At 49.6% G+C, this 13,515-nt stretch overlaps 1 protein-coding gene across 4 annotated transcripts in view; it reads left to right on the top strand.

Moving 5' to 3' along the window:
- Positions 1-13,515, top strand: part of MICAL3 (microtubule associated monooxygenase, calponin and LIM domain containing 3) — a 177,031-nt gene that overhangs the window by 52,294 nt on the left and 111,222 nt on the right. The window contains exon 1 of one of the 4 annotated variants that reach the window (XM_079938413.1): positions 3,326-8,343. The exons of the other annotated variants lie outside the window; for them this stretch is intronic. The gene's annotated coding sequence lies outside the window, so the exon portion shown is untranslated. Of the gene's footprint in view, positions 1-3,325; positions 8,344-13,515 lie in introns of those variants that run through there. 4 annotated transcript variants of the gene reach the window in all.

The raw sequence follows: 13,515 nt of genomic DNA, 5'->3' as shown, positions 1-13,515 counted from the left end.
CTCTACAGTGGAAGCGCAGTGTCTTAACGGTGGACCTCCAGGGAAGCCCCAGTATCTGCAGGTTCGACCAGCCACAGACCGCGTAGCTCTGTAGTATTTACTATTCACAAACATTGTGTGTAAGTGGACCCACGCAGTTCAGACCTGCACTGTGCAAGGGTCAGCTGTGTATGCTTGTTTGCTTACTTGTTTATTGTCTGTATCCTCCAGCAGACAAGTGCAAGCACCGTGTTTTTATTCACCAACGTAAATTCAGTGCCAAGCGTAGGACCTGACATATACCATATAGTCAATAAATGATTTGCTGAATGGAGTAAAAGTCGGCAAAACACGTTGGTCTTTGGAAAACAGTGACTTTGGGGATGCCCATGTATGCACTGATCCTCGTGTGGGTACTGGGGTGCAGAGGAGCCTCTGTACCTAAGACCGCTGTAGCAGCAGCACCAGAGTGCGGGCTCTGGATTCACAGGGGGACTTCTGCCTCGTCTCTGCACCGCCCCGTGGGTGCCTTTCCGCCCATTTGAGACTCCTAACTCACTTGCATTCAGGTGCACATTGACTGTGGTGAGTCTAGCCCTTCAAAAGGGAAAACCCCCTCTGGACTATGGAACTTGGTTCCAGGGAGTCGGCAGCTTGCCAGACAGGGAGCATGTGTCCTGTTGGTGTCTAGAAACACACATCCAGGCTCTGGCCGCGCCCACCAGGCTCCCAGCTGTCTGCTGGACCTTAGCCAAGCAGTGCTTCTTCCGGTTCTTCCTTGATGTGAGGGGTGTAGTGTAGATTCCATTGGCACGCACTGCTCGGTGGCCCTCGGATTACTGCTCTCTCAGGGCATGGAAAAAATATCCTTTTTTTGTTTGTTTTTTGACTTTTTTTTTTTATTTAATGGTGGTATAATGTATGTTCTTAAAGTGCACAAATCCTAAGTATGCAACATACACACACACAGATGTATATATGTATAAACCTCTGTATGTATCCAGAAGGGTGTTCAGCTGGGAGTCGAGCCATATGAAATTTGGGGGCTAAGGGATTTATTACAGAAATTAGGCCTTACCCACTGTGGGAGGTGTTGGGACAGTGAAAGTCCAGATGGGGGGTTGGAGGTCACAGGGGAGTCACTCCCCAGTCTGCCTGAGGCATTGGTGTGGGTGGACAGGTCAGAGCTCCTGGAGAGCTGCTGTCCAGGGGGTCCATCGGGTGTGTGTTGGTCTGGGTAAGGGGCGAGAAGGGAGAGCTGGGTGGAGCGTGGGGGAGAGTGAGGACGGGCTGGAACCCTGCGCACTTCTCTGTCTCTGTCCATCGCCCCATCTGACTGCCGAGACCTTTGTAGAGGAGTGGCTGCTGCGTCCAGTCCGTCTTCCAAACCTCACGCGAGTTCCGTTTTTGGCCAGTTCTAACTCAGAACTCTGGGGGTTCTGGGAAACGTAGTTCCCAGCTGAACCAAGCCAACCCGGCACTGCCTGCCACACTGTGTGACCACCGTCCAGGACAGGATCCCAAAGGTGCCCGTCCTCTTGCCCCTTCTGAGACAGTAACAACACCCCACCACCCCCAACCATTATTCTGGATGGACTTCCACTCCATAGATTTGTTTTTGTTTGTTTTTGGTTTTTTGACTGCAGCTTGTGGGATTTAGTTCCCTGACCAGGGATTGAACCCGAGCCCTCGGCAGTGAGAGTGCGGAGTCCTAACCACTGGACCTCCAGGGAATTCCCTATTCCATAGATTTAAATTGTGTTTGTCCTTGGTCTTTACAGAGATGGAGCCTGACACTGTGTTCTCTTTTGTGTTAATATGCCTTCTTTTGCTTACCATTGATCTATGCATTTCATCCACGTTGCTGCATGTTGCAGTAGTGCATTCCTTTTCACTGCTGCATAGTATTCCGTGACTGCTGCTTATTTCTCGTTTTGTATGTTGGTTATTTGGATTGTTTGCATCTTGGAGTATTATGAACTGTAATGCTGTATATAATACGTGTGTGTGTGTGTGTGTGTGTGTGTGTGTGTGTGTGTGTGTGTGTGTATAAAATGCTATAAACATTCTTGTACTTGTCTTTGGGTCAACATAGACATTGATTTCTTTCGGAAGTATCCTCAAGGGTAGAATTTCTGAGTTTTATAGTAGAGTGTGTTCAACTTTACGAACTACTACTGAACAGTTTTCCAAAGTGGTTGTATAGCTTACGCTCTGGTTGTTCAGCTTACGTTCTCAGTGTCTGGTTGTTAGTCATTCTAATGGGCAGGCAGTAGTTTCTCATTGCAGTTCTGATTGACATTTCATTGATGACTAGTAATATTGGGCACCCGTTCAGGTGCTTTCTGGCAATTTGGATGTCTTTTTTTTGTGAAATACCTGGTCAGATCTTTTGCTTAATTTTCGTCGGGTGTCTGTTTCTTACTGTTTACTATGAATCCTTTACATATTCTGGATATGAGACTTTTTTGGTTACAAGTAGCCCTTTGGCTTTAAGGAGGTGTGTTCCTTCTGAAACTGGGAACAGTTGGGGTTCAGGCATGTTTGAGGATGGAAGCCTTTGGACAAAACGTGGTTATTTATTGCTCCTTTCTTGGGAATTAATGCGTTGTAGGTTTGGAAGTTAGCAACTCAACTTACTCATGGTTTTAAAAATAAAATATTGGGGCTTCCCTGGTGGCGCAGTGGTTGAGAGTCCGCCTGCCGATGCAGGGGACACAGGTTCGTGCCCCGGTCCGGGAAGATCCCATGTGCCGCAGAGCGGCTGGGCCCGTGAGCCATGGCCGCTGAGCCTGCACGTCCGGAGCCTGTGCTCCGCAACGGGAGAGGCCACAACAGTGAGAGGCCTGCGCACTGCAAAAAAAAAAAAAAAAAAATTGGACCCACAAGTATTTCTGCTGCTTTTTAAAAATAGTTTATCTTGAACACTAGAAGTATATACTCATAAACCAAAAATTCATTCTGTAGAGATCTGAACGTTTGTTGTGGCTCTGACACTCTGCTAAATGCTGGGGATAGAGACCTGAGAGAAACTTGCTTCCTCCAGGAGCACAGAGTCTAGTGGGAACAGAGGAGGAATCTGTGCCCAGAGAAGGGAGGAGTGAAGTTGTTGAGAGAAGGGCTCAGAGGGAACGTGGACCGAAGGAAGCCCTGATGGGTAGTGAGTAGGTTCACAGCCATCATCGGCCTCGGTGCAGAGAAGATCGGAGGAGGTTGAATGTGTGTGTGGGGTGGAGAAACGTGTCGTCGGCGGTGAAACAGGACGCACGGGGAAGAGTTAGGTGTGTCGAGGGGCAGCGAGTGAGGGGGATGGAGGGGAAGCAAGTGCTCTGGCCGCCAAGGAATTTAGTCCATCAGCGAAGCAAGCGTGTCTCAAAATGTGTAAACAGAGGTGTGGCATGATGACATTTGATTAGAAAGATCACTTTGGAAGAAATACAGCATATGAATTAGAATTTCAAACTTGAGACGGGGTCTACAAACTCGTATACCCATGTCCATAGCAGCGTTATTGACAATAACCAAAAGGTGGACATGAGCCAGGTGTCCGTTGGTGGATGAACATACACATACAATGGAACATTCTTAGCCATGAGAAGGGATGAAGTTCTGCTGCCTCTGACAACACCAGTAAACACTGTGCTAAGCCAGACGAGCAGACACGAAAGGACACATATCACCTGCTTCCACTTATACGAGGCGCCTAGAAAAGGCACATTCACAGAGACGGAAGGAAGGATAGAGATTACCAGCGGGTACAGGGAAGGGGGGACATGAGTGGTCATTATTTCACGGGTACCAAGTTTCTGTTGGGGTCATGAAAAGTTCTGGCGATTATTATACTATATTGTGAATGTACTGAATTGCACACTTAAAAATGGTTAAAATGGTAAATTTTGTATATATATTACCACAAAAAGTAAAAATAAAAAACCCCACCTTGAGACAGGATCTGCATTTAGGAGATCTAGGTAGAGTCCAGGTAGAGATAATAAAGTTCAGGGCAGCGAGGTTGGCAAGGAGGGGGTATGTGGAGAGAAAGTTAGGAAGAACAGATGGCAGTTTAGCCGGTCCCGTTCTGCATTCCCTACGGTACCACACGCAGCACAGCCCCTGACACTCTGGGGGCGACGAGAAGGACATGCGGAGTAGGGCAGACGTGAAGGCCGGTGCCTGGAGCTCTGGCTCGGGTGGACGGCAATTTTACAGGGGTTGCAAGTCGGGGGACAGACCAGTTTGGAAGAGCAGATGAAGAGTTTTTCCTGAAACCACACGTGAGGGTGCCCTGGCATATTCTGTTGGAGATGCCCAGGAGAGAGTTACAGAGAAGGTGCAGAAGGAAACAGAAGGGAAGAAGTCCAGGGACGGAGGCCTGGGGGCCCTCAGTGGTCTTCAGTGTGGCAGAGGTCCCAGGAGCGTCCGGAAGAAACCGGGGAGGAGAGCTGCTCTGTGCAGTCCTTCATCCTTCGTCAGATTGGCTTTCTCGTGGCTCTTTGTAGAGTCGCCCTCCTCTCTTGGTGTCCCCTCTCCACGCCAGGCTGTCGGTAGGAGGGCCCAGACGTCCTGAAGGTGCTAAAGGCGCGGTCGCCAGACGGGCTCAGGGAAGGGTGTGCACTTCTGTGTGGTTCCGTTGTGTGTTGGGAAGTTGTAGACCTTCAGTCTGCTAACGTTTTCTAACTTTCTGATTCCACTATCCCTTCATGCTGCTCTTGCTTACATTCTGCATGTGAAGAAACATTGACGGCTTAGGCCAACATCAATCTCGGGATGTCATAGGATGTAAAACCCTATAATCCCGTGAGTTAGCATCAGTTTAAGATGCCTATGCATTTATGTTTTAAAGGTCAGAGCATTTTTTCATAAATTTCATTTCTTTTGTTTGATCTGTGATTTGGAAAATTATTAGATTTGAGATTCATGCCCCGTCCCTTTACACTGTGCTTTTGAAAGTGAAACAGCTGTCAGGACGAAGGGACAATGCCTGTTTGAAAAGTTTCTGAGTTCTTGGCTCTAGTATTCACAGTCTGTCGTGGTGAGCAGAGATTTGTGCACTAGCATCAGTGAGCCATTGTGGGCAGGGTGCCAGGGAAGGTAAACAGATTAAGGGGCTCTTCCTTGTAGTTTGGGAAGCACTATTCTCAGCATTAGTGACTTTTTAAGAAAATTGTATACGTTTCCAGGTCCCCAAGCCAAGCCCATCTTTTCATGCGGACACAAGACGGCTGTGGCTTCCTTTGTGTGGCTGCACTGAGTTCCCTTCATGCTGCTGAATTGGCAGCAAGAGCAGTGGATACTACCTTCGTATTCATCAGCCCCTTAAACCTGACTATAACATAATCATCTTCAGATTTGGGAGTTATTAAAGATCCCCTGAGATTGATGGAAATGTTCTAAAACTCTGTTGTGGTGATGGTCGCATAGCTTGGTAAATTTACTAAAAAATCATCGAACTGTACACTTAGAACAGAGGAATCTTATGGTATGTAAGTTATACCTCAAAGTTGTTAAGGAAAACACTCCGTCCAGTCTGTGCAACTAAGCACTGTGCAACTTCTGCTGCCTGGGCGCTGCTCTTTTGGGGCAACAGAAGCCCTGCTTAAAGTTCTTCTGGTTCTCAGCCAGGTCCTGCAGGTTTTCACGTCAGGAATTTGGCATAGCTGGGGCTCTCACCTGGCTCCTCTGCACTTGCTCTGCCCAGGGCGTCCAACACCTGACCAGGAACAAGCCAAGCGCATCTGTTTCTGGTGCGAGGCTCTAAGGTGAGGAGCTCAGGTTCTCAAGGGCTTAGAGGCCGGTTACCCAGCTTGTTATTTATTTGGAACCCGTGACTTTTCCCCCACTAGCTGTTTGGTCTTTTTTTTTTTTTTTTTTTTTTTTTGCGGTACGTGGGCCTCTCCCTGCTGTGGCCTCTCCCATTGCGGAGCACAGGCTCCGGACGCGCAGGCTCAGCGGCCATGGCTCACGGGCCCAGCCGCTCTGTGGCACGTGGGATCCTCCCGGACCGGGGCACGAACCCGCGTCCCCTGCATCGGCAGGCGGACTCTCAACCACTGCGCCACCAGGGAAGCCCTGTTTGGCCATTTTATTGCTCTATTAACACATGATTACAGGGTGAGCAGGAATTTCGGTGAAACTAAAATCTCGCAGTATGGCCATTTCTCAATGGTTGCTTTTGAAGGTTCAGTGGGAGAGGTGGTTAAGTAATGATTCCCGTTGTCTGTATATTCTCTTACCTCTTTATCCTCTTCTGCTTTCTCCCCCAAATTATCCAGATGATTGAAAAGGAGGTAAGCAGATTTCCTGCCTTCAGCCCAAATGCCACTCGATGCAGTTGGCTTGCGGTATATGACGCAGGTTTGGTTCACTATCTGATTATCGCTGACTTCCTCTTCAGGAGCCGTACGCTTCACGACGGCAAAGATCTTGCCCACTCTCACTGTTGTATGTCAGTGCCTGTCACACACTGGGTTGTTTAAAAAAAAACTTGCTGTTAGCAGGGATTGAGGCTTTAACATGAACAAATGGGCTAAATTGCCCATAGGAGGTAGGCAGTCAGCACAAAGAGAGGCCATCCTTTTGAGGTCATCCCAGTGTGACATTTGTTGAATTCCTACTGTGCTCACACTGTGATTTGAGATACTCTGGGGCTTCTGGTCAGACGTCTTTTGAGATATAAGGCTGCTTACTTTAAGGTCCTTTAACAAGGTCTTTATGTCTGATGTCCAGTGTCTGTATCAGATATCTATTTAAGTTGAACAGATACATTCACTTTTCCCTGTCCCGAAGTGAGTGATATTCCTGAAGGTGATATACTCAGTCTGTACCCAAAAGTAGGAACCTGAGAAGGTGAAATGTACCCAGATCACTTGGTCATGCTCGGCACTGAGTGGTGGTGATCATGGCTGAGGCACGGAGCTCGTCCAGTTCACGAGAGGGCAGAGGGCACTCCTCATGAGGGTGGCTTCCCAGAGGCAGGCCTGCCTTAGCCACAGTGGTGAGAGGGTCAGGCAGTAGGTAGTGCCTAATGATATCCCCTGCGGAGCACTTGAGTTCTCTCAGATGTTAGATTTCAGGCTGTGGAGCAAACCAAAGCGTTCGCCTTCTGTGCACCAGAGCCAGCAGGTCAAGTAGCAATGAATTATGCCTGTGAAAACTTGGGCGAGGGTTTCAGAAAATCCAGTGGTGGGCAAGGAACAACGTGTCACCTGAAGCTCGCCGCTGCTGGGCCAGAGAAGGGTGCTGAAGGTGGCCGTAGGGCGCTGTAGGTGTTTTAGGACGTGGTGGATGTGGAGCAGGCCCTTTAGGTGCTTTGAGGACTTTACTGCCTAATCTCGTTGGCACTGAATTGAGTGAAGATTAATTAGTCTTCTGTAGAAAAACTTTGGTAGGTTGCTGGCTTTGGGCCCAGAGTAGTTGGAGTTTTGGAGCCCATAGGTCTCATGGCAGTTGGTTATCGGCAGTTGGTCTTTGGGAGAAACGAAACTCAAGTCTTGGCTATACCGTCAGCGCACCCTGGACAGGGTGGGGATCCTCCCCAGGGCAGGGTTGGCGGCGTAAGCAAGGAGAGGCTGTGGGCTGGGCCCTTTCAAGAACCTGCCAGAGTGTAGCTCAGGAATTTGCAGTATTCCTTAAGCATAAGGAAATGAAGCTTGTTGTATTCCCTTTCTCTGAGTGTTTTATTTCTAACCAGATGGACTCTTTCCCTCGTGAAGGAATTAGGGCTGTAGCTGCGGGAATGATGGTCGATGGTGTCAGAGCTCAGTAGGAATCAGCAGAATGAAAGGGCTGGCCTTGAGGAGTGTTTGAACCAGAGAAAACTGTGTTTTGCTGGGGAAATTTTGCCTAAGTCCCATACCCTCTTAAGCTAATTGGTAAGGGAAAGCATGTTCTGTAGAGCTGGTTTAAGATTAGCCTTCTCAGTTTATTTCTGCTTTGGAGAAAACAGCTGAGATTTTCTCCGTGAAGATAGTTGAAAAAAAAATCATGGTCTTGGAGCCATCTAGCCTGGAGCCTGGAGCCAAGGCAGATCTTCTGTGGCCTGGAGCCAAGGCAGATCTGGTCAGTTTGCTTGGTGTGTGGGGTGGAGGTGGAGGGGGTCGTCATCAACCCTGTTGGAGATTTGAGATCTTTTTCCTTCATTAGCTGCCAGCCTCCTGAGACAGCTGCATCTTACTGCTCCTGTTTTACAGCCGGTCTTCCCAGAGGAAGCATACTTATGCTTGCTTTATCTCCTCCTTCCTTCCCTGTTTCCATCTCCAAGAACCCTGTGGCCATCTGGTGAATCTTTTCCTTTGGACTGTCTAACCCTTGGGAGCTTAGACATCACTGTACCAGTGACCCGTGATCCTCTGGTATCTGGAAAAGGTAAATATTGTCCTAAAATGTGAATTGAAAACAAAAGTCCTTTTCTTAATCAAGAACTGTCCAGAGATACCTTAGGAAACTCAGCTTTGGCCACTTCCTTGCCCTTCTCTCACCCCTTAAATCAATAACAAGTTAGTAACAAAATGAATCTTCACACACATTTTTTCTCCTTTCTGTATTCTGTGACATTAGACTCTGTGGCCCACATGAGCCTTTTTTTTTTTTTTTTGGCTGAGTTGGGTCTTCATTGCTGTGCTCGGGCTTTCTCTAGTTGCGGCGAGCAGGGGCTACTCTTCGTTCCGGTGCGTGGGCTTCTCATTGCGGTGGCTTCTCTTGTTGTGGAGCACGGGCTGTGGGTGCATGGGCTCAGTAGTTGTGGCTCGTGGGCTCTACAGCGCAGGCTCAGTAGTTGTGGCTCGCGGGTTCTAGAGTGCAGGCTCAGTTGTGGCACGCAGGCTCAGTAGTTGTGGCTCATGGGCTCAGCAGTTGTGGCTCGCGGGCTCTAGAGCGCAGGCTCAGTAGCTGTGGCACACGGGCTTAGTTGCTCCGCGGCATGTGGGATCTTCCTGACCAGGGTTCGAACCTGTGTCCCCTGCAGTGGCAGGCGGATTCCCAACCGCTCTGCCACCAGGGAAGCCCCCCACGTGAGCCTTTCATTTCTCTTTCTCCTCCCCACTGTCACGTGTACTGAGTGCAAGAACAGAAATGAATGACTCTTCCTGCTAACTAGTGCCCCCTGAGCTGATGGGCAGGCAGACGTGGGCTTCATTTCAGAGCAGTGGCAAGTGTGGAAAGGGGGGAGGGATGTGCCCAGGTGAGAAGGAGCACAGAGGGGCCGGGGTGGTGGGCAGGGAGGAAGGCCGTGCCGGGCGAGGGGAGCACCGTGACCACACTTGAGGCGCGTCCTGGAGGCTGCGAGGATGACTGAGGACAGTGGACTGTGTGTGGAGGGGTGGGAGCAAGGCTGCTGCTAGACCTCTGGGGCCTTTTGAGCCTTGCTGAGGCTTTGGATTATTCCCTAAAAACACGGGAAGGCTGTAGTGGATCACATTTGAGGCAAGGGATCACATTTGCTCTTTAAAAAAATGCTCAGGCACTCCTGTGGGGGATGGATTGGAGGGGGCTTAAGATGAAAAGCTGTAGTAATGGTCCAACTAGAGATCACAGGTGCTCCCACCAAGATACTGGTAGGGAGATGCTTTATAAAGATGAGGTCCCAGAGAGTTAGAATCAAGAGGTCTTTGCTATTGGTTGATCGGATTGCGAGATTAACACCGAGAAGGGTCTGAAATGACCCCCGGTTTCCATTGGTGGGTGGATAGTGGCAGCATTTGACTACATGAGGAGGTGAGAGCTGGGGAAGAGAACGGAAGTGTCCTGTGGTGCACTCCTCAGTTTGAGGTACCCGTGGGATGTCTGGATGAAGATCTTCAGTAGCGTTTGGATCTCAGAAGCAAGGTCAGCAAAGTTAGAAGTGTAGGGGTCGTCCAGTTTATGAAGAGAGGGGCAGCTGAAACAGTTGTAGCCATTTGAGGGAGCTGAGAAGCCTGAGGGTAGTAGTGGTTGAGAAGCAGGAGACAGAGCCAAGGAGAGGAGGGTTTCCAGGAAGAGCAAATGAGCGGGAACAAGTGAGATAGGGGTTGAAGTGTCTGAGCCTTTCACAGCGCCCTCAGTGGCGTGATGAGGACAGAAGCCAGATTCAGAGGGAGGGGAAAGGTGATGGGGCGAAGTTAGGAGGTCATGCGGTGGGGACAGCAAGGGGTAGATGGCGCCCTCAGGAAGCAGGAGGGAGGGGCCGGCAGCTGGAAAGGTGCACAGGTGTGTGGGAAGATGGGAGAGACCCCAGCATGCAGGCTGGGAGGGAGGAAGAAGTTTAAAATGTATGACAGGTGGGTGGTGGTGATAGTTGCACAGGACGCGAATGTACTTAATGCCACTGAACTGTGCACTTAAAAATGGCCAAAAAGGGGGGAAATGTACTACAGTAGGTGGCGCCGGTTTCAGAGAACAAAGGGCCTCTGACTGGCAGGACCCTCCTCCAGGGAGGGTAGGGGTGAGGACAGTGAGTGGGAGCTGGAGAAGGGGAAGGTGAGGCCCCTGCTCCTGCGAGACGGGGGCATTAAGAGTGGATGGGGTGGGTGTGGCTTGCGGGGCCTGAATCCCTGGGTGGTGCTGACGCCCCTCCCAACCCTCTAGGTTGATGTGGCCACATCAGTCTGCGCTGCTGACTTTTTTTCCTACTGTTCCGAAAAGTTCCATCCCTATCCCATCTCTGCAGCTGGTGTTTCAAGGGTCCAGCTGTCTGTCTCTGTTTGCCCACCTTCTCCACTTAATCTCTGGGCAGCCTTGTCAGAAGCTGCTGGGCGGTGCGGCTCCCCTTTGTCTTCAGCCGTGAGTGAGGAAACGCTGCCTTTGCAGGCACCCCAACTTATGACAGCAGCATGGATTTCTGAGACAGATTTTAAACACAAACACACACACACACCCCGGATATAGAAAGATTATGGGTCTTTCCCTTAGCTTCCGGGGGAGATGGGCTGGGAGCTGCCCTGTAACACTTCATGACACTGATAAACTCTTCTTCTGTGCAACCAGATTCTTTTCATGGGGTCTGTTACTCTGAAACCATTTGGCTGTGAAAACAAAGCTGCCTCCAGGGCTTGGCTCCTGTCCGGCTCTCCTCTCCTGCTGCATGGGTGCAGGGGTCTGCCGGAGGGGTCTATAGAGGGAGGGTCCACAGCAGGTGTGGCCGTGGAAAAGGCGCGGGCCCCTTGTAGGATTCGGCGTGTTCCTGCTCTCATCCTGGTGGCTCTCAGTCCATTTTCATTTGGTGACTTCCATCTCACGTCCCAACAGAATTTTACTTGAACCCCCTGATGTCACGCATCTGTTCATGGATTCAAGAGGTAGTTGTTGGGCTTCCCGGGTGGCATAGTGGTTGAGAATCTGCCTGCCAATGCAGGGGACACGGGTTCAAGCCCTGGTCCGGGAAGATCCCACATGCCGTGGAGCAGCTAAGCCCGTGTGCACAACTGCTGAGCCTGAGCTCTAGAGCCCGTGAGCCACAACTACTGAGCCCACGTGCCGTAACTGCTGAGCCCGTGTGCCTAGAGCCCATGCTCCGCAACAAGAGAAGCCACTGCAATGAGAAGCCCGCACACCACAATGAAGAGTATCCCCTGCTCGCCACAATTAGAGAAAGTCCACATACAGCAATGAAGACCCAACAGAGCCAAAAATAAATAAATAAAATAAATTAAAACAACAACAACAACAAAAAAGAGGCAGTTGTTGTGCGCTGCTCTGAGCCAGGACCCATTCTGGGTGTGACGATACAGCAGGGAGCAAAGTGGCAAAAATCCCTGTCCTCGTAGAGCTCGCATTCTAGAGAGGAAGACAGTAAATGGCATTTATAGTGCATCAGACTGTGGTGCGTGCTTCGGGGAAAACAGGGCAAGAGGCTAAGCTGGGTGGGGGTCAGTTTTAAATGGTGTGCTCAGGGAAGGCCACACTGTGGAGGTGACACTCGAATAGCAGCCAAGGGTGGTGAGGGTGCATCACACACCTGTCAGCCCCTTCAGAGGACGGGCACCCAGGGAGGCAGGGACAGGTTTTCCCTCTGTTCACTGTGTTGTTTCTAGAGCCTAGAAAAGTGCTCGGCACACAACTACTGAGCCTGCACGCTAGATCCCACGGGCCACAACTACTGAGCCTGTGCTCTAGAGCCCATGAACCACAACTACTGAGCCCACGTGCCACAACTACTGAGCCTGTACTCTAGAGACCATGAGCCACAACTACTGAGCCCGCATGCCACAACTACTGAGCCTGTGCTCTAGAACCCGCGAGCCACAACTACTGAGCCCGTGTGCCTAGAGCCTGTGCTCCGCAACAAGAGAAGCCACCGCAATGAGAAGCCCACACACCGCAACGAAGAGTAGCCCCTGCTCGCCACAACTAGAGAAAGCCCATGCACAGCAACGAAGACCCAACGCGGCCAAAAATAAATAAAATAAAATAAATGTATTTAAAAAAAGGAAAAAGTAAAGTGCTTGGCACACAACAGATGCTTGGTAGTATTTTTTGAATATGTGACTGGATCTGGGGGAGAGTATTTCAGACATAGGAGCAGCGAGTGCCCAGGCTGAGGGGAGAGTCTGTTCATGGGGCAGGAAGGAAGCCGGTGTGACGGAGGGGATGAGTAAGGGGGCCGCAGTAGCAGGAGGTGAGAGAGGTAAGGGCATGGGATGTGGGTCTCATAGGGGCTCCCCGACACCTTTTCAGGGGGGGTCCGTGAGCTTAACACTATTTTCACAGTGATACTAAGCTGGAAATACTTGACTTTTCCCCTCTTTTCTGCTCACGAGTGTACGGTGGAGTTTTCTAGAGGCTGCATGATACGTGGTACTGCAGCAGATGGAGTGCAGGAAGCAGACGTGGGAATCCAGCTGTCTTAAATAAGCCAGACATTGAGGAGATTTGCAACAATGTAAAAACATTATCACTCTAATCACTACATTTTTGTTTTGGAAAATATTTTATGGAAAAAATGTTAATTACTGTGTAATGGATTGTTTTAAACTGAATTAATATTGAAATTTTTCTCAGTTTTAACTTCACATGCAGTAAGTATTGATAGATCTTTGGGTTCTCAATATTTTTAAGAGTATAAAGTATGAGTCCTAAGACCAAAATTTTGTGAAACACTGTTCTAGGGCCTTGTAGGCCATGGTAAAAATGTTTGTTTTAATGCTAAGATGGGAACTGCATCCATGACTCTGGCTGAATCAAACAAGATGAGTTTTAGTAAAGATAGTTGAAAGGTCCCAGTGGGTCTTGAAAGCAAAGCGCGTAAATATGGGGGTAGATTTTAGAAGCAACACATTAGTGATAAAGATTTGCGGGTTGTTCTGTGCGGTGGTGTCGGCAGTGAGGGGCACATTCCAGTTGAACTCTTTTCTTTATATTTGGGGCTTACATTCTGCTGGAGAAGATGGACAATACACAAATAAGTCACATACACTATGTCAGGTCATAACAAATGCCACAGGAAAAATGAAGCAAGGTGAGGGGGTTAAAGAGAAATGGGAGGTGGGTGCTCTTTCGTCTGTGGGGGGGGGGTCAGGAAAGGTTCTCTAACGAGGTGATGTTTGAGCAAAGCCCTGAAGAAGG

The sequence above is a fragment of the Stenella coeruleoalba genome, assembly GCF_951394435.1.
Source record: "Stenella coeruleoalba genome assembly, chromosome: 11".
In the NCBI taxonomy this organism is placed as follows: Eukaryota; Metazoa; Chordata; class Mammalia; order Artiodactyla; family Delphinidae; genus Stenella; species Stenella coeruleoalba.
Note: the sequence above shows the minus strand (reverse complement) of the source record. Positions and strands in the feature narration are given on the sequence as shown.